The sequence below is a fragment of the Drosophila innubila genome, chromosome X (assembly GCF_004354385.1).
Source record: "Drosophila innubila isolate TH190305 chromosome X, UK_Dinn_1.0, whole genome shotgun sequence".
NCBI classification, from domain to species: domain Eukaryota; kingdom Metazoa; phylum Arthropoda; class Insecta; order Diptera; family Drosophilidae; genus Drosophila; species Drosophila innubila.
In genome coordinates, this window is record NC_047626.1 from 21,346,526 (window position 1) to 21,368,640 (window position 22,115).

The 22,115-nt window shown below is 37.0% G+C and overlaps 1 long non-coding RNA gene across 2 annotated transcripts in view; it reads left to right on the forward strand.

Annotated features, from left to right (window-relative positions):
• Window positions 1-21,883, forward strand: part of LOC117789558 — a 43,922-nt gene extending 22,039 nt beyond the window's left edge. For both annotated transcript variants that reach the window (XR_004617912.1, XR_004617913.1), the window contains exon 3: window positions 21,726-21,883. This is a non-coding gene — a long non-coding RNA (uncharacterized LOC117789558). The remainder of the gene's footprint in view (window positions 1-21,725) is intronic.
• Window positions 21,884-22,115: the final 232 nt, after the last annotated feature.

Genomic DNA, 22,115 nt, shown 5'->3' on the forward strand with positions numbered 1-22,115 from the left:
AAGCAGTTTTCTTAAGCAACTCAACTAAACTTTGCACTGACTGATGGCCGCTCTGCGTAATTGGAAAATTGAAAAGCAGACGCAAATGCAAAAGCATTTTGAATGCCAACGCGGCACTTGACTCAGCAGAGCCTGAAAAATTTCTAATTACAATAATTAATGCGAGCAAACAGAGAAAGAGAGAGAGCGGGAGAGAGGGAGAGGGGCAGGAAGAGAGAGGTGAGACAAAGATGGCGTATTGCCAAGGCTTTGCTTGGAGAATTTGAAGCGACGACAATGCCGTACAACATGTCGTATACTCAATTTCCAGCAAGCGACGTGCGCTCACGTACCACAAGAAGCAAAAAAAAGGAATCTCTCTCTTATTTTGGGAGTGGGACAAAATGGCACTGGTAGTGGAAGTGGGAGAAGAGCAGAGAATAGATGACGACGGTGTCTTTCACTTTAGTCGCTCATCACATTTGTCATGTGCAGCGCAACACAACACAACATTCACACGCCGACATACAAATAAAATTCATTTAAAGCTGATAACAACAACAACAACAACTTACATATATAGCAACTACAACTGAATACAAAGACTTCAGCTTATCTTCGGCACGCCGAATATTAGATATCCTTGTAGAACCCAGCGAGGTCGGTTTAGATACTATATATACGGAAAGTTTTGTGCTAGTTTGAATTTCTTGCAACTTTAGTTTTTGATTTTTGTGGACTGTATTTTGTATTTTATTTATTATTATTTAAATTTGTTATTATTGAGCAGCTATATTTAAAAATTTGAAGCTGATATAAATTACACAATTCTGCAGTTTGTTCAAGGCAATCATTTCGTTGCCTTTTTTTCGAACTATTTTTTATGACAGCTATTTGGTAATACTAACCAAAATGCAAAACGAACAACCTGTTCGAAGTTTTAACCAGATAAGTAGCTATAAAACTATGAAATTAGTTCGCATAGATGCAGAAAAACATCACTATATCGGCTCAGCTCGTTGTCCTGATATATAATAATTAATGGGGCGTTTCACATTTCATGACATAAACATTATATCCTGTACAAGGATATAAAAAAAAACAAGTGGGAAAGGCTATTGTCAAGTTCCCGAAAATAGGATACCCGTTACTTATTTCAATATATATAGAAGACTTTAACGAAATTACTACCTAATGAAAACTACTGCATACTTTTAGGTGATTGTATTGAAATAATAACTTTACTAATAACTTTGGTTAGCTATTACTCCTGTTCTACTTGTCCGATCTTGCTTCGGTTAAGTGATATTATAGATAATATAAATAGATAACGTTAATTACCATAAAAGCTGTATTTTCTTAAAAACTGTGGGTGTGGTGGCTTTTCGCGATTTGCGGGGACGAAAGGGGGCGAGTAAAAATTTAAAAAATAAGCTTGACCTGCGAGAGGTCTATAAAAATCTGTGTGCCAAATTTGGTATCTCTATCTCCTATAGTCTCTGAGATCTAGGCGCTCACACGGACGGACAGACGGACTTGGCTATATCCACTCGGCTGATGATGCTGATCAAGAATATGTATACTTTATGGGGTCGGAGATGCCTCCTTCTCATTGTTACATACATTCCAATGAACACAATATACTCTTTTACTTATTTTTTAAGTAACGGGTATAATATGGAGAAAATGCTGAGACAGCGACTATGCGTTGTGATGATTACACATAAAAATGCGGAATCCAATGGATTGCAATTGACAGTCGAGCAGCAGGTGAGGACAATAATGATGAGGATTATAAAGATGATGATGATGATAAATGAAACAACAGCAACAAATTTATGACCTCATAATGGAAACCAACATATCTTAAATCATAGGAATGCTCTCAAAAGCCAAAGATGAAAACGTAATACTTTCATCTAAAACATAAGATAAAGCCTACATTCAAATCCTTATGTCAAGCACTTTAATTTGGCTTTCAAGTTTTCCAATGTGGACATTGCACTTGGCTTGCATTAGATGGACTGTCAATATTCGATTTGTGATCTTTTGCTATAGTTAAAGTTTCTGTCTTGAGATGGTCAACAACTGATTAATATATCATATATATCTTTATTGAATCTATTAGACGATTTTGAAGAAAGAGAAACTCAGGAAAGTGGCTTATCTAAATATCAGAATTTTTTTGAGATTAAGTTTTCTGATGGTCTATAGAGGAGGTGAAAGAAATCTCAAATGTTTTTAAAAGTAATTTATTTTTAGCTTTGGAAAGGAATATTAATTACAGTTATGGAAGAAGCATCAGCTGCTAATATGAGCACATACTAACCGAACGTAAACATACCCATTAACACTATAAACTAATTAACTAATACATAATTAAATTCATTACAAATAACACATTACGTATACGTAATATGCATTCATATTATGTTTAATTACAATTGTTAAAGTCCAGTAGGTAAATGATAATATAGAGTCTTTGCTGCTGCTGACGCACAGCTTAAGCAGCTGCAATATATATTAATAATAATAAGTCATGATAATTTTACATGTGCAACGCGTCGTATGCGCAATGTGCGCGCTCGTTTCTTTTTTGTTCCATATGTTTACGTGTCTGCATTTGAGTTAGTGAGTTGCTCAACTACCGAACGTATGTCCGTCTGTCTATCTGTCTGTCTGTTTAACTGCGACTATGTGTATCTGTGTGTGTGTGCGTGTGTGTATGAGTTTGAATTAGCACATGTACGTGTCACATTCAGACAGAGTCGCGATAGCATCGCATTTTCACATGCCGAATGCAAATAGCGACTACCGAGTAGCAAGTACCAACTACCAACTACCAATTACCGAGTACCGAGAACCGAGTACCGAGTACTGAGTGCTGAGCACCAAAATACCAACCATCAAGTACTTTTCTCACATTTTCAGTACTTTGTGCATCTCATCTATGTATTTGCCCTTTGGCATTTACTTTTGCCATTTGCCTCGATTTCCGGACACTTTGCAAAATTTACATGCAAAACACGGCGGCGATTTGAGCACAGATTTGTCCAAACAGCTCCCGATATAAGTACTAATATCATTAAAGTCAAATCTACTTCAGTTTTATTCTAAAGTCTAAAATGTTTAATTTTCTTTAATATGCTAATGAAGTTTTCTTTACAAATGTTTAAAGAAGTAAATATAAAAATAGTTTCTACGACGTTCTTAAATTTATAGACACTCTGATTCCTTGAGAGTAAAATCGAATCTCGATATCATATAGCATTAAGAGAGTTTTCATTTATAATTAGCCGAGATTAATTGAAAATTTGCGATACATAGATAATATCTAACTCAAAATAATTTGATCAGATTCTGAATTATATATTAATAGTAGCACACTGAGAAAAAAATCAGGAATCAAGCCAAGCCCGAAAATTCTTGATTCAAGAACGAAATTCTAAATTTAAGAATTTCTATAAATTCTTGATATCAAGAGCGTTCTGATAAGTCAAGCACGTTTCAGGATTGTTTTAAGAATATTATGGTTTCGATATAATCCCAAGATATACTTAATTTTAGACTGTTTTTTTTGTAAAATTGGGATTAGTTTGAGAACATTTTGTACTTACTTTAAGAGCATTTCAGTCTTATAACTTCAAAACGTACTAGATTTCAGTATATGTCATACTTAATTCAAGTCATTTAAATTCTGTAACTGAGTACAAAAACATTTTAAAACAAAAATACGAAACTAATAAGCAATCGCACTTACAGAAGTATTTATAGATCAGGATTAAACATGTTATATTTTAGAACGAAAAAGTCTTTATTTAGTAAACATTATTCTTACTTTAAGAATTTGGTTCTTATTTTTTAATTTTTAACGGCTATTTATGCTTTAAGAATGATTCGCTCTTAAAGTAAGACAATTAGAGACTGAATGTCTAGACCGAAACAGGATTAATTTAAGAAATATTTTTTATAGAACGAATCGAATTGCATTTTTCTGAGTGTAGTCATTTCAACTACTACGCCATATAGCTTATCGGTAAGAGCATTAGGGAATTGTTTCAAAATTGTCGAGAAAATTGTAGGTTCTCCAAAGTAAATAAAAATATCAGAGTCAAGTCGAATATAACTTAAATATCGATTCAATTGGCATAGATCCGCAGCACTTTGCTGTCAGTGTCTAATACAATGGCCCCGCAAGGTATTCGACGCCGTAGAGCAGCATCAGCTTATCGATAACAGCATCGGGCACTCTTCGGGCACTTAATTCTCAATTACCAATGGGGACAAAATGTTTCGCAATGCGCAAAACTTTTGGTCCGTAAAAAACTGAAGCTCAAATATTGTGTACAAATGCCCCGGAGTGCAAATGGAGGCCACAGCTTTCAGTTTAAACACACACAGACACACACATACACACACATACAGTCACAACATACACCTCCACACAGTGTGTGAGATATGGGTTGGGGGAGGAAGGTCTAGGGGGAGAGCAACGCCATTGGCGTCTTTCCTTTTGTATTTTATAAATTGTGTGAATTTTAACACTTGATATTCTTTTAATGAATTATTTGCCCCACAACGTTGTCGACATTATTTAAATTTTTCAACTATTTTGCATGCCCAACAAACGTCTTTGGCCAACGGCCAGGGGGTGACTGGAGGTGGGGGGCAATAGGCTGTAAAAGTCAGTTGCAAATGGGCAGCCAGTTGGGTAAAACTTTTCAAGCAAATAGCTTGCAATTGAGTTATTTATTGTGTGTGTGTGTGTGTGTGTGTGTATATGTTTTGCTTGTTTGTGTTATGCATGCGTGTGTGTGTGTGTGTGTGTGTGTGTGTGGCCCAACACAAAAATGGCCAAATTACGAGCCAGACGAGCGACCCACTCCAGCCAACCAGCCAACCAGTCAACAAGCAAACCTTCCTTCTTCTTCAGCCCCTGCACCCCTGCTCCCCTTCTCGCCGCCTATACCCTTCTCAATACTTGCTTTTGCCTGAGTATTCGTATACTCGTATTCCTCATCATTTTGTTGCCTGTGCTTTTGCCGCTGGCCAACGGCCGTTTTATTCGGCTTTGTTTTGTTTTGGTCTTGTGGCTGGCACTTTTGATTGTCCTGGCCATAATATTTGTTGCTGTTGTTGCTATTGTTATTGTTGCTGTTGCTGTTGTGCGTCCATTGTTATTATGTATTTGTCTATGTGGCCGAACGCAATTTGCAGGCGAAAAATAAAAAGGATAAACGAAATGAAACAAAATGTAGCGAAAATTAAAACAGGGAAATGTTTTGCCGACTGGCAAATGGCACACATCAGGATTCAGGATCAGGACGAAAGCTGACGCTCGATTGCCTCTTTACAACACTTGCCACAGCACTTGCCCAAACACACATACACACACACACACTCTCACACATGGGATGCGGTGAGCCACAGGAGGCGCTTTAAAAGTTCATTGTTGAGCCCTCGCCCTTAGCCCAGAAGAACCCGTCACTCTCTCTCTGTCTCTCTGTCCCTCCCCCTTTCTTTTGCATGGGCTAGCAAATCCGTTTTAGCCTTCTTTTGGCCACCTTAAGAAAACTTGGCCAACAACTTTTACAATAGCGCCGCAAGTCATGCAACGCACGCCCATTTGAAGGCAAATGTATTTAAGCAAAGTTTTCAATGCGCCATCTAGCGGCTTCAAAGGGACAACAGTAGCTGAGGCGGTGAGGGAGATGGCGCTAGAGTTGGGTGGATAAAAGAGTAGATCGCAAATGTTTGATAAGTCGACAGAAACCAGTGTAATTGTAAAATGAATGCAAATAAATGTATTCATGAGTGCATTTGTGAATGTTTGTGTGAATATTCATAATATATTGTGACGAAAACGAGGAATAGAAAGTTGCTCTGCAATTTATGAATGTACTCATGAGTGCATTTATGCATATTTGTGAGTGTACTCATGAATACTTGTGAGCTTACAGAGGGAGAGTATAAAAGGACAGACCAAAAGATGGAAAAAGGCAGCTGCAACATGTCTTAAAAATATGTTTAAAAATTCATTGACGAGTATTTGTGAATACAGCAGGGAAAAATAGCGGTACCGGTACCGGAACAGTTAACCAAAACTAACCGTTTCCTTTTTCCGTTTTTGCGGAACCGGACCCATTACCAATTTGATCTGATTTTTAGAATGTAATACATCTCAAATTTTATTTGTGAGTATATTCGTGAATGGTTGTGAATATCCAGCACGAGTGTATTCAGGAGCATTCTTTTAGAAAGAATTTATTCCTGTTCATTAATACTGTACTGATAAATATGTATACTTGAAATACATAAAACTCAATAAATTTGATTTATTAAATTTTGAAAAAAAAAAAACGTTTCAACGAATACGAGTGTATTCACAACTATATTTGACAAGATTATGTTACTGCTTGTTCATCACAATATGTATGTGTGTCTGGCAGCGTTCATGATTGTTTTTGAGTCTATTCATGACTGCTGGTTCATGAATGGCAGTTAAAATGCAAAATGAGTGCACACCCATACGAATAAATGAATAACTGTGCAAATAAGTGTGAGCAATCATCAAAACAGATTTATCAAAGAGCCATATGGCTTTAAATGCGCTCAGATATGGGCCCAAATGGGGGCGCCATTCTGGCAGGGTGATCGGGGAGTACAGACAAAGGGCACAAGGGGATGGTGGAAGATTGGGTAAAGCATCACTTGCTGTCGGGCAGTTTTTCGCTCGCGAAATCAACGAAATGTTAAATAAGCAAAACGTGACTTTATTCGCAAAATGATGAGGCCAGCAGGGAGACAGGGTGTAGGTCGGGGGCAGGGAAGTGTGGTAGGGACGGGTGATGGGGAAGGAAGGCAACCCAGCTGTACAAGCTTCGGCTCCAGGCCAAATTCAGGCAGCTTAACACCTTGCTAGGCAATAGCTCGGCTTTTTGTTGGGCTTTTAGTGCTGCTGGCAGCTGACAACACCCAAAAATATATTTATACATACAAAAATATATTCCATAAGCACACTGTAAGATATACACAGTACCCTGAGTAAATCAAAATAAAAGTCTTTAAGCTATATTAGAATCTGACTTAGTTTTGAACATACAAAAAATCGGACTTTATTTTTAACTTAAAATTTGTATTAAAAAATTCTTATTGAAGTAATACATGTATTTAACTTTAAATAATCTACGATATTTTTTTAAATATTAAAGATAATTTGCAGACAACATTTTCAATAAGAGTTCTTGTTTATATAGGACTTTAAAAGATATTCAACATAACTTTATTTTTTTTTGAATTTTATTTAACAGTCATTGAAAACTTTTATTTGTGACTTTTAAAATAAAAATAAAAAATACGTCTTATTTTAAATTTTTATTGAAAAAATCAAGAAGAAGTGTTATTTTTTAATTTTTGAACTTTTTAAATAAAAAAAAAAAATGTTATTTCATGACATTAAAATAAAAGTTTGGTAATAAGTGTTAAGTTCCAATTTTAATCTTTAAATTTTTAAAACTTATAACAGTTACGGTCCCTGCATTTACAAATTGCCTTAAATGAAAGTAAATCTAGTATAATTTTAGGAAAGAAAATAGTGAAGTTGCTAAAGATTTATATTTGAAATACTTAGCTTTCTTGTTATATTTAGTAACTTAAAGTAATAACACAACATAACCTGTAGGGAAGCATTCATTATTTTAACTTCACTATTTTAAGTTAGTTTTTCTCTAACTGTATGCTATATACTATAAGTAGAATTGTATGGATGTTTATGTAGAAAAAAACATGCTAGCCAAAAACTGCTGACAGCATTTACGAAATTGGGCTGCTGAAATGGGCAGGAGAAGGTATTGGGATTGGTATGCGGGGGATGAGGGTGTAGTAACTGGGAGGGGAAGGAGGCAGTGCGTCTGACAGGCGTCGTGGTATTAAAGCTGCCATAAAGCTCACATCAATGCGCCAATAAAGCCGTTCCCATGTCAGTTCATAGGTGTGCTTTTTTCTGTATATTTTGTTATATGTTTTTTGTTTTTTTTTTGTTTTTAGTTTTGTTAAAACCAAAGTTTGTCATAAAGTGTCAAAGTGAATTGAAAATTTCCATTTAAGCGCAGCAAATCTGCAAAATCCGACCCAGAGGCGACCGCAATGACCGCACGGCAAAACCACAGCCATAACATCACCACCAACAACTAGCAACAGCAACAACAACAACAACAATATAGCCAGGCAAACTAAAACGATGATAACTGTGTCAAGTTGCGTGTCAATCAAAAATAAAGCTCTCAATATGATTGACCCATCCCCATAGATACTACACACAAAGCGTTTTCAACTTGTCAATTATATTTAGTATTATCATCGTAATCGCTTTAGGAGTTAGTTTCAAAGTATATTATTATGATCTGAGTGCTTAAACGATTTAATCTGCAACCTAAAATTTCACCTTTATAACTTTGTAATTGCATTATGTGTGTGTTTCAACTCGGCGAGTGTGAACCTACAGAAGGATAATAATTTAATGAAGTTAAATGTGCACTAAAATTCAAAAACCCTTTTGCCAGTTTTATCGTTAAATTTTAAATTCCTTTTGTAGAAATTTTTATAGTTTTTTTTTAAAAATATTTTTTTAACTTATTTGTATATATAAGGAAAATCCTTTTCTTTCGATCTATTGAGTTATAAAAATATTTTTTTTTCTACTACTAAAACAACATATGAAACAGTTCAAACTTGATATTAGTTCATTAAAAATCGTTGTAATTATTCGCTAATATTTTTATTTTATTAAATTAAATAAAATTCCCTTGTTTTTCATTCGTTTTCGCGAGTATTTCAAGCCACTGTGCAACCATTTTCTAAACCTTTCTTCGTAATTTATTTGCTTCTTGGACCTTATTAAGCTCAACCAGTCTAATCAAACATTTCATCATCATACCTGACACTTAATCACAGGGATAATCATTTGTTAAAGCTGAAAAATTAATGCTAAGTAATTGGACTTTCATTTCTACGGCCTCATTAAATTAAATCTGAAATTAAAGTTAAATGCAATAAATAAACAACAAATTTAATTCAAACATGATGCAAGTTAGATATTTCTTTAAGAGCTTAAGCAAAAGTTGATTGTTTTTCGGGTAAATCAGTTGGATTGCTTAAAAGCCAAGTTTTTGTTCACCTTGGATTTAAGCATGTGGCAGTAACAGTCTAACACAACTAACAGCACTCACACACACATAGAGATAGAGAGAGAGAGGACAAGTGGGAGCGAGGGAGATAGAGAAAAATAGAAAAAATTGCCTTGCTTGGAAGATGGATACTTTTGGCGGTGAGTCCTTTGCCATATGACCCATTGTATGCTGGCGTTGTCTTCTTGTGCTTGTCCTTGTTCATCTCATTTTCTTATTCTCTGCTTCTTTCACTTCTCGCTTCGTGTGTGTGCGTGTGTGTGTGTGTTCCCATGATTGATGCCCAGTTTGCGCGAGATTTCGTCTTAATGCCTTTGACAAATCCGTTAGCACAAAGCGTAGAATGACAGAGCGGAGTGGAAAATGCTGAAGACGAAAAGTTGGCTGTGGTGTAGGGGTGGGGGGTTGGTGGGTCGGTGGGTTGGTGGGTGAAAACTGTAGGGCAACGTGGCAAAATCTTAATGACAAAAACATTTGAGCGTCAACTTTTTTTCCTAGTCGTTGGCCACGTCGTCCTTGTCATACTAGAAACAGACGCCAGCTTTAAAGTTCGTTTTTCTTGCAGCTTTGCCACATAGGCATGACCAGCGCACAGTGGTGTAATAATAATTAAAAATTAACACAAATTTGCTGAGTAAACTGTCGATAGACAAACACATAAATATTTGTATAATAGGGACATTGATTGAACTGTGACCCACTTCCCTTTCAAGCACAAGCTGAGCAGGCACTCATGACACAAGGGGCTGGTCCTTGACCCACTGTGCCATGACAGTGTACCTCAACCTCAATTGACAGGCAATGTCAGCGGGAAGCGGCTTTAAGTCCTTTGAAACGATTTTAAAAAATAAAAAATTTATATATACGTATATAACCTGTCAACCTCTCAATGTCTCTCTCGATGTCTCTGTGTGTGTGCCAATTTTGTTAACGGGGCTAATAGTTCAGGGCAAGGCGATGGGCCGATGTCACATGACGGGACGTTTGTCTAACGGGCTAAATGAGATTTTCATGCCACGACAGACAACGCAGACGGAGTCACAAAATGTTTGCACAAATTTTAAGTGATGAAAGGTTGAAAGGTTCAACAAAGATAGCGATAGAGAGAGATAGAAAGTTGAGAGTGGTGAGTAGTGAGTAGAGAGAGGGAAAGAGGGAAGATCGGACAAAAGCGCTGTGAAAGCTTAGAAGCCATAAAGATGAAGATGAACGCGTTGAGGAATTAATAAGAGGATAAAGCGTAAACAGCAACAACAAAGCAAGTCAGCTCATGATGATGATGATGATGATGATGATGATGAAGCTGCCAATGATCATCATGATGGTCATGCCAAATAGTGCGCGAAATTGTTGACGAAATATGCAAATGGCCCCAATAAAAGTTACTTAAAATCAAATCGAATTAATTTGAAAATGCCAAATGGAAATTGGAAAATTGCAAATTGAAAATTGTGTACAAATGTGCGACAAAGTCAAAAGTTATTTGTGACCTTCGCTGATTTCTGTATATTATTTGTAATTTGATATAAACACGAGACTTTGAATCAGTTGCTGTTGTTGTTGTTGCCATTGTTGTTGTCGCTAATGTTGTCGCGGCGGCTGTTGCTGTTGCTGGCAGAACACGGTGACAATGTCCTAGAACAGCACCATCTCTCATCGCATTTGACATAAAAAGCATAATTGATTACACGCACACACTTACACAGAAAAAAAAATCCAGGATTCCGGGCTAAAATTAATCCAATGCGGTGTCAGATGTACGGTAATCCCGGATTCTCATAAACCAAGTATGAAATAATTAAATCAAGCCCGATTTTTCTCAAAAATATTTTCATTTTTGGGGTTCTGTAATATTTTTTTTTCAGTTAGATCAAGTAACTTAAACTTCTTTGACTTTTTTAATGTCAATTTTTTAATATCGCTGCCATTTTATCTACGTATTATCTTAATTTAGGAATTATATCCTGAATACGTACTTAAAAAATTCAAGCTAAAATCAAGTTTTTAAAACTTGATTTATAGAATGGATTTTTTTTTTCTGTGTACACTCACGCTGACTGGGAAGCTGGTGGTAGGCGTGGCATGATGAATTGTTCAAAATATATATATATATGTGTGTGTGGACTAACTGCTTATGAAACATCATTCAATTATGGCTTACTTAATGCGCAACATTTGCTTTCACATGTACCAAAAAAAACAAATGAGAACGCTACAGTCGAGTGTGCTCGACTGTGAGAGACCTAGCAGTTAGGCCCTTGGATATTTGCACACATATACGTACATACATACTTATATAGACACACACAGTCAGACACACACTCCTTTCGCCAATGTGCTAATGGAACTTTAACTATTTCCTTTTTTTAAATACATTTTTAAAGCTGTTAGTATGCTATTAAAATGGCGGTACTACGCCCACTTTTCCAATAAAAACTAAACCATCTCCACCATCTCCAATTAATAGTTATATTTAAAAAAAAAAATGATAAAAGTCCCCATAGTGTAAATTGTTTTCTGCATAACTTTCGAGTTTATTAACCGATTATGATGAAATTTTAAGAACTCAGCGGAGCAAAAATATTTATCATTTATGCATAAAATCAAAGTTGTAGTTTTTAAAGTGCCTATGCTAATCGTTGTTATAGATTCGCGAGAGCAAAAGGAAACGTGATAAAGTTCGAAATTGGACTTGATTTGCGTGAGCACTATAACATCTAGCTGTAGCTCTTCTTTTATGGGGTAGAAGATGACACTTTTGGCCTGTCACATAAATGGCGACAAACTTAGAAGCCTCTGTAACTTTTGAATTCCAGGCTGCAAAGATGAAAAAACTGCATTTGCCTGCGGGCCAAATGTCATTAAAAGTGGCGCCCCCTGTTGGCCAGCAGTCGGAAAACTGTGGTCCAAATGTGTGTGAGAGTGTATGTGCTTGCATGCTCATGTGTGTGTGTGTGTGTGTGTCAGTGTGTCTGTGTGTCTCTGAGTGTAAGAGCAGAGTCAAAAGTCAATTGGCTGTTTGAGCTAAAGTATTCACAAGTATTCAAGAGTTATTCACTGTGAATATTTGAATACTTCAGCAGCTACTGCATAAATGAGTGTCTGTACATATTCAATGTCTGCGTGTGTGTGCTTTGAATATTCGCACTTACTTAATACCGTGAATAAATGCTTAATTATTTGTGGCAGCACGATGGCATTCACAAATAACTGAATACACTCATACGCCAGTTACACTAAATGGCTATATTCTGAATCAGAGCACAACCCCATCTCTATCCCCTCAATCTGCCGTCTAACTCTCTTCTGCTCTCTCGCTCTCTCTGTGTCTATCTCTGTCTTTTTAGGACTGTGCTTAGTTAACTTAGTCAACTGGCGCCAAACGTCAAACAGCGGCCGTTGCCGGAAGTTGCGCGCCGACAGGAAGTGACCCCCATTACATGTGTGTGTGTGTGTGTTAGAGTGTGTGTGTGTGTGTGTGCAAGAGAGTGTGTGCTCAGCAAAATGTTTTAATTATGTCGAAAATGTGCACAGCAATTTTTGTTTCAAGGTATGTAGTTTGTTTTGGGCGCTGGTTCAGAGGTCAGAGGGGAAGGGGCAGGGGGCAGAGGGCAGAGGGAGGCTTGGCAACGTGGCAAATTAATGTAAAACAAAAAGTTGATTTTTTTTTTTTGGTTTTGGTTTTGTTTTGTTTAGCTTCCGGTGCAGAGAGAAAATCAGAGCATCGAATGGACGCGTGCTATTGTGTCCATGTGTATGCGTGTGTGTGTGTGCGTGTGTGTGTGTGTGTGTGGGCGTTAACTGCACGTGGGCGTGACCATTGTGCTGGGCAGTCGCAGTGCATGTTGTACAAGTTTTATAACCCAGCACGAGATGACAATGCAAGCTGCAATTATTTAACTTGATTTATTTACGTCAGTCAACAAGCTGAGAATGGTAAGGGCGCAGCTAACGGGGAGGCGTGGCAAGGTGGCAAGTGGAGGATGGTGATGAGCGGATGGTTGCGTTTTGAAGTGCCTGGGCAATGGCATAATGAAGCGGGCCGCAATTTAATTAGAGCAACATCTACTTCACCTGGCAGCAGCAGTTGCTCAAATGACAAAGCAAACGACGTCGACAGCTACAACAACTCGAGTGTAGCTGCAACAACAACAACAACACCCACGACAACAACATTATGACAAGGATTGGTCAAGTGCCTCATTTTGTTTATGATGCAAACAAAATGACGGCCAGGACAGCCAAGTGCCACTTTCAGCTCTGTCAATATGAGAAACAGAGCAAGACAGAGAGAGTGGGAATGGGAATGGGAATGGGAGTGGGAGTGGGAGAGAGATAAGAAAGATGATGAATCCCTAGTCTGAAGAGCTTTAACGATGATAACAAGTTACGCGCGAACAAGCGTTGTCCAAGCGGAAACGACCAAAAACTTGCAACTTAAGCAGATGCAACTGCAGCAGGTTCTAAGGAGAACAAAACTAACAAGGAGTGGTTCAGAGGGGTAAACAAAGGACTAGACAAAGCAAAGCTACTATCTATATCAGACTATCTATCATCGCTTTCTTAAGAATATAATTCAAATACTCTTATAAAATTAAGAAAGATGAGATAGATGAGGAGGTGGAGGGACTAGAAGGAGAAGACTAACATATATAAGAATGGAAGAAATAAGAAGGAGAGACAATGCGAAGATGATTAGGTAAAATAAGGAAGATTTAGGAGAGATCAGGAGAAAATGTAAGGGAAAGATAGATGGATGGTGGAAAAGAGAAAGGGAAGAAAGGCAGACAAGAAGAGTTAGGTGAAATCGAAGAATGAAGACAAGGAAGAGACATATAAAGAAGAGAAGTGGAACTAGAAAACAGAGTTGACCGAAGATGGACAGAAAATTCTGGGACAAGAAAGATGTGGAGATCAAGGAAAGATTCTCAAGAAGGACAAACTAGTCGTATGAAAAATAGAAAAAAGAAAACAAGAATAGAAAGAACAAAGATGAAAGAACAAAGAAACAAGAAGTGTAAAGAAGGAAGGAACTAGAAGAACCTAAAAGAATCTAGGAGAATAGAGCGAAAGATCAAATGATCGAACAAAGAATAGAATAAAAAATTCTAAAATAGAAGATATAAGATCAAGAAGACTCATCGAATAAATAGATTCGTCGAACAAGACAAGATAAAATCAGAAAGATGAACTAAAGAAATGGACGTAATCTAAGAACAAACCAAGATTAAAATAGAGGCATATAAGAGACAAGATGGGTTATAAAGTGGAGGAAAAAACATCTAGGAAGATGGAACCTAAGAAAAGACAAAAAGAGGAAAAAAGAAAGGTCGGGCAGCAGGAGGCAGAGATGAAAGGAGACAAGGATGGAGTAGTAACAAGGTATCAGTAGAAGGCGCAAAGAAGAAAGTCAATAAGTAGAGAGCGGCAGTTAAGGAAAGAGGGCAAGAAGCTGGGCAGGAATGGAAGAAAGCAGGATGCTGGATTGGAAGAAGGAACAGAAAGTCAGAGATATGAAAAAAGAATTCGGATGCCTGGAAAAGGAGCCTTAAACTAAATGCTAAGGAAACTTAAGGAGTTGCAAAGTTATGCGTCCAATTGGAAAAATCGTTCGACGAGCAGGCCATCAATTTCAATATACGTTGAATTTCCCTTTGGTTATCTCTCTGTGATATATGTATAGTATGTATCTGCATATCAGCTGTGTAACGGTACCCGAAAAAGTAAAAAAAGAATAAGATGCAGAAGAAGATGCAAAACAGAAAAGCATTCGTGTCCTAGAAACTTTCAGCTTGAGTTGGCTTTCCATCTTTGAGGTTTAAGTTTCAGTTTCAGTTTCTTTTCGCTTTTGCTTTCGGTTTCTTTTCGCAGCTCGTAGTTCTGTGCGAGTGCTCATGATATATGGGTGTATTATGCCGACAACGATGAGGACGACCTAACGGTTTAGCATCATCATCTAAATACACAGACATTACGACGGGCAAATGCGAAATGCGATGGCGCTGACGTACGGTGCGTATGAGCAATAAATTTTTAAGCATTCGCCTTCCAAAACGAAAAAAGTAGGCAACACAATAAGTGAAAGGGACAGCGAATGGGGAGAAGAAAGCGAGTGAAAAACAGAGGCAATACACACAAATCACAGCAGCAGCTGTGACAGAAGTCAACTGCCAAGGCGATGGCAAAGTCAGACAGGCTGGCAGGCTGAGACTATAACTGAGACTGACACTGAGACTGAGACTAAGACTGAGACTGAGAAGGAGCCTAAGTCCTAGAACCTGCCATGGCTGAGGCAGCTGAGGTCGCTGAGGCAGCAATGGGGTCGTGTGTCACCTGCATGTTGTTGCTGCCTTCGCCTTGCCAGACACAGACAGCAGCAGTCCAAAAATTGTCTCTCTGTGTGGATTGCAGGCCACAGAAATGCACAAGACGATTGCTGTGAACTGCTGACAAGGACAATGTGGCATGCAAAGGGGGAAAAGAGAATAGAGGCATACGCATAGACCAGGACGAAGACGAGGACGAAGACGAGAACGAGGACGAGAACGAGGACGTGAATGAGGACGCGAACGAGGACGTGGACGAGGACACGGGCACGGCAATCGAAGCAGGCAACCAACTGCTGCAAAATAAGTAGACAATGAGCCGAAATGCCAACCAAAACGAGCGTAAAGCAAAAAGAACTAGTTAGAATGGCTGCAGTCGAGCGGGCTCGACTATGACAGACCCTGTACTTATTGTGTAACAATTATAAATTATGGTACAAATCAAATTATGTTAATAACGCAACAAAATTAATTAAAATATGCTAAGTCTCGTTATGTTATAGTCAAGTTTATTCTTCTTTTTGATCCTAACCTGCGTATAACGATTTGTTGAGTAACTTCTGAGCTTATTATCAAATATTCACAAGCGATTTAACCTAAACTATATATATTATGTGCCAAGACTCAAGGCACTTACTTAAAAACTGCTCTTGTAATTCAATTTTCGATTTTTCGATATCAATTCGGTACTGCTTAGCATACAGAAGAACCGACATGCCAAGTTTGGTGCCTCTAGCTCTTATAGTCTCCGAGATCCAGGTGTTCATATAGACAGATGGACATGGCTTTGTCGATATTGCTGCTGATCAGGAATATATATATATATATATATATTGTACTTTAAGGCTTCTGCGTGTTAGGCATAATATTTTTCATTTTTTAAACATAATATATCTCTTGTACTCTATGAAGCGCTGGGTCTAAATACGAAGCAAAAACGAAAGGATAACGCTGCAAAATGCGAAAAAAAAAAGTAGGCAAACATTAAAAACGCACCCAGCAAAGCGGCAAGTGGCAAGCGGGAAGGACTGCAAAGGGGAGCAGGGGAAGAGAATGGGAGTGGGAGTGGGCGTGGGCGTGGCCATGGCTTTGGCACCAGCAAAACCTGCTGAACAGCACGCAGTCAGGCAAAATAATAGAAAGACAGAGACAGCTTGATAACAGCAGATAGATAGAGAGATAGAGAGAGAGAGAGAGAGAGAGAGAGAGAGAGAGAGAGAGAGAGTGACTAGAAATCGAACTAGACGCTTTTCATAAATAAGAGCGGCAATTGATCAGCCCACCCTCGCACCACCTCTCTTTGTGTGTATGTGCGTGTGTGTGCGTGTGTGTGTGTGTCAGAGAAGCTAATAATGTTGCTCAATTTGAAATGTTGATGTCGATGATTATGTTGATGACACAGCAACAACAACAACAACAACAAGAGCAGCAGCCACTTGAGGACACAGCTTGGAACTCGGCAAACTAGAAATGCAGAGCACATTGTTAACCCCACTTCATTGGGAATGCTAATCGCACTCATTACACCAAATATGCATGTAATAATAGCAAAATCAGCAACAACAACAATAGCAACAACAGCAACAACAACAAGGGCAAAAGCAACAGCAGATGTCGAGCATGTGAATGAGATACTCAAAAAATAGAGGCGTCTCAAAGAAATTGATGATGCCACATACACAAGAAGCATAAAACAGTCGCAACAAAACTATGAACTAATCTTAAATGAACTGAAATGAACTGAAAATAAGTGAACGGATGTGCCATGACCAAGAAAAAACATGATTTTTTATCTCAACTTAAAAATGGACAACGCTTAAATAAATACACTTTCTAGACACCTTAAAAATTAGACATATTGAGATATATTTACGTCTGTAATATCTACATATTACACTATGTACTGTTCAACTCCCAGGTCACAAAAATGCTTAATTATTTATAAATATTTAAGCATACTTTGAAACGCTTAAACTAAATTATTTTCTGTATTTTAAAAAGTTGTCTATATTAAGAGACTAAACTGGAATATATAGTAAAGTATCTTCAGCGGCATATTGTTAATTATGTTATAATAATAATATTACATTTAAGGGTTAACGAACATGCGCCTTTATTAATTTTACTAAATTATTTTTATTATTTGTATTTTTAATTTTAATAAGTATATTCTATGACATTTGTATTTTTCAGTTTGAAAAACAGTTTCAAATACAAAATATATAACAATTATATTATCTATATTTATTTTTTTTAATAAATATTACTTTTAGCTGTAAAATATTTTAGGCTTATTTAATTTAACTAACAAAAATGTAATAAATTGTATTTATTACAATTAATTATTAAACTTTAAGTAATCTGTATAAATTACAATATCCAATATCAACTACATTTCATGTATTTATTATTTTTTATGTAATTTAATAAGAAATGCTATTATTTCAATACATATACACATTTAAGTCTTATAATAATATGTCTAAATGCTTTGCACTTTGAAATTAGCTTGCAGCGTTTATGAAGCGATTATATGCTTATGCTTACGCCGTTAACCAACACTATAAGGTGTGCATAAGCAATCAGCAGTCTCATAACATAACATAACATAAATATTACATACTTACATATTTGCGCGACGGCAGCAGCTCTTTTAAATTTGTGATTTAGCAGACATATGTATGTAATTTAACAGTGTGTGGGACTGTTAAACTTAAGAGTTGAGATGCTGTTAATGCTCAGCGACTTTTAACAGTCTAAGGAATTGCAATTTTAATTAACATAGCGCCAATTCTCAAGGACTTGAAATGGTTTAGTGACATGTTGCAAGTTGCCTGATAAAGTTGATAAGCCCGACAGCTGACAGCTGGCAACAATAACAACAAATAATGGGGAGGGGGGCACATACATTGTTGCTGTTGGGGTCGTGTCTGTTTGACTGACATGCCGCGAGCGCCGCCTAATGAGCGCTCATAATGAGCGGCGACGTCAAGGGAGGGGGCAAATGGGGGTAGAGGTCCAAAGGTTAAGGGTTGGGGAATTGAGAGAGAGAGAGAGAGAGTGTGTGGGGCATGCTTGTTGGCTGGGGATCTGTCATGACTGGTGAATGACTGGCAGTGGCAATGGCTAGAGGCAATATGGAAGGTCGGAAGACGGAGGTCGAGGGTCGGAGATCGGGGGTTGCAAGGCTTTCATTGTTGCTCTGCTAACGGAAGTTGTCAGCCGCCGTTGACGAAAAATCGAATTTTCTCCCCTCTCTCTGTTTTTTTTTTTTTCTCGCAATGCATTTAATATGAAAAGACAACAGGCGAGGACAGGGACAGACAGGGACAAACGAAGCCTTGCGCTGTCAGCCGAGCCAAGCCAAGCCAAAATCAGGCAAGGCACCAGGCCGAAAGCAGAAGGCAGAAAGCGTCGGGCATCAGGCATCAGGCTGGCAAGGACAATGCCCAAGCGAGCGTCTTAAACGCTGTCAACGTTGGCTTTTTGCTTCAAGTGCCAGGCAAGCACGTTGAACATGAGGATGAGCATGAGCATGAGGATGAGCATGAGAATGAGCATGAGAATGAGAACCTGAACGAGCATGCGACTGCGAATGGGAATAAAAGTACAGATAGGGTATGACTATGGCTCTGAGTCTGAATCTGAATCGGAGTCTGATTCTGAGGCAAAGGTGCTCCTGGCACATTTTCTCTTTTTTCTATGATTTTATACTTTAGTTTAGGTTTCTCACAAAATGTCTAGCGCATGAAAAAAGTCTTGTCAGAAACAATGAAGAATATATACATATTTTTGATTTTTCAACATTTTCAGAACCCAAAGTTTTCATTCCAGCTCTGCTTTAATTTTATTCACAAAAACTATTTTCTCAATTGTTTTCAAAATTTCATGATTTTAAAACCAATACAGAATTCAAGTTACGAAAATTATATTATTATTATTTTTCCCATATATCAAAATGAAGCCTAAATTGAATTAAAGATAGTAAAATCAATATAGAGTTTATGTAATTTTTTTTTAGGTGTCAAATGGTAAATACATTTTTAAACTATAGAATTTTGTTCCTTAAAATTTCTGAGCCAAGCTTTCTTGGTAAGATCGCTAAAATAATGAATTTTTAAAATTTGTTTTCTTAAGAGTTTTTAGCTATATTAAATAAAATCTCTTTCTGGGTAGTAGTTACTTAAACTCACTTAAACAGAATTAAAAATCATTCTAAAATTAATAAAGTCCAAGATGCCTTAAATATGTGTTTCCCGAATATAAAAACATTTGCTGACAGCCAAATAAAAAATCGTGCTTGAATCAAGTTTTTTGTACTGGGTTTAAGAAGATTCGGAATAACCGTACTTTTGATACCGCTTTGAATTGATTTTATTTCGGAATTTAGAGATTTTATTCTGTGTACTTTTCTTGAAATTATCATTAAGATTCTACTGTGTTCAGCAAGGGTATCAAATCTGCAACGTGCTGTAGATTTCTTGTCTTTCTTGTTTCTTTTTTGTTCCTTCCTTTTTGGGTGGCGCCAAGTGTGCGGCTGTTTAAATTGACACTTGGCATCTTTTGTTGACGTTGCACACATGACATTCTACCAAATTACTTCCGAAATGCTTTTCACGCCCTCAACGCTCATTTGTTGCCTTTTCATCAGCTTTGTCTCTGTCTCTGCCTCTGCCTCTGCTTGGAGCTGAACCGTGTTGCAGCTTTAACCTGAACACACATTTTGGCAGTAAACTCGTAATTAAATTGTTAAGTTGTACGAGTATTGCACACTTAAAAGCAGCAGCTAGCAAGCTTTTAAAACTGCACATAAGCCCAAGCTCTTAAGTTCTTAACTTAAGTTTGTAATTCACAAGCGGTTAAAGCAGCTAATAGGACTAAGGACAACAAAATTATCGCTCTGCCTTTTTATTTGCTCCCTTTTGAACTAGTCAAAGTTGTATTTAATGCCCAATTAGTTGTTCTAAGCTTCGATCGATGTGTCTTATTCGTAAACCAGTTAGACATTTATTTGTATTGTACTCGTTTACAATTAACATTTGAATAGTAGTGAATGCTATTCAAATTTCCAACACAATTCTCGTCTAGGTTATTCAAGGACAACTAAGAGACACAGGAAGACACAAAAAAAAAAAATCAAGATGAGTCTCGAATCATTAATTGAATTAAGCGCAACACAGTAAGCGCAATATGTATGCGGCCCAATGCCATTTGAGTCGAAAAGAACTTTGCATAAACCTCAAAGCGCCTTTGAGCCACGTAAACAAATTGAAATTCAGAAAATGTTTAGGCGCCTGGAACAATTTTTCATTTTAATATTTTTATTATTATTATATATTTTGTTTTTTTGCTCTTTTTTTCCTCACAGTCCCTGTCTCGTCTTCACTTTTCCCATACAATTCAATTTGGTCCGAATGATGCCCAAAACGCAAATGATAATTAAAATGAATTTGCATAAGAAAATAAGAAGAACTAGGAGAACAAAAAGCGAAACAAGTGATGCCCAAAGCAGCTTACTTGGATTTAAGCAAACTTTTGCCTCATCGTTATAAACAAAGTGGATAAGAAGCGGATTTGAATGCCGACTCACTGAATGCCCTGTAAAGTAGTTAGCTTCCATAACAGCTGAGTAATAAATAACAGAGAGAATCTAAAAGACAGATTGAGTTATATTGTAGTTAAGTTGAGCTAAAAATATATAGAATAAATAGAGATATAGAGAAAGATACAAGAAAGAGAGATTGAAAACCACAAGTAGAGTATTTCTCTAACAAAGTAAAGCAAACACAAACATCAAGCAATAAGCAATAAGCGATTGAAAAATGAGTATTCCAGATTCAATGACAATGTAGGGTATTAAATACACGCTTATACTTCCCTTTCGCACAGAACTTTGTAATGAAATCTTGCTAATTTTTGAGTAATGTGATTTTATTATTATTCTCCTCAAAGATACAAAAAAGGCTATGAAAGAGATTCACGTGACAGTGAAGGGTATTAATGAGTCGATTATGCTTAACTTTTACTTTTAACTTTCATTCTGCAGCGACCTTTTGTGGCCAAATCTTGTTAATTCTTAAGAAATTTGTTGTCGTGCTTATTGTTTTTTGTTTTTTGTTTTGTTTTTTGCCAACAATAAAGGAAATTTTTTATTAAGAAGTAAAAAATAAAAGACAAAAAAGCAATACAGCGACAAACTAATTAAATGTGCGGCAAATGTTTTATATACTTTCAGGACACAAACAGGCGATAGGCAGCCCATAGTGAAATAGAGGGGAAAAAGACGGAGAAGGAGAAGGAGAAACAGAGAATGAAAGTGAAGCAGCAGCTGGAGAAACATAAGAAGGATCAAGGAACACAAGGAGCAACAGTGGAGGCCACCAAAAACAAAAACATTTAAAGAATTTTAATCGAATACTGCCAAGCAACAAATATATGTATTTACAATATAATATATACACACATAAATCTAAATGAATCAATAAAAAGAGAAAAAGAAAGTTAGAGATTATATAGAAAATATACCGACTAGAACTCGCAGCAACAACAACAAACAAAGAAACCAACAAACAAACGATACAAATAATATGCAACTAATTAAATGTAATTTAATTTAATTTAATTG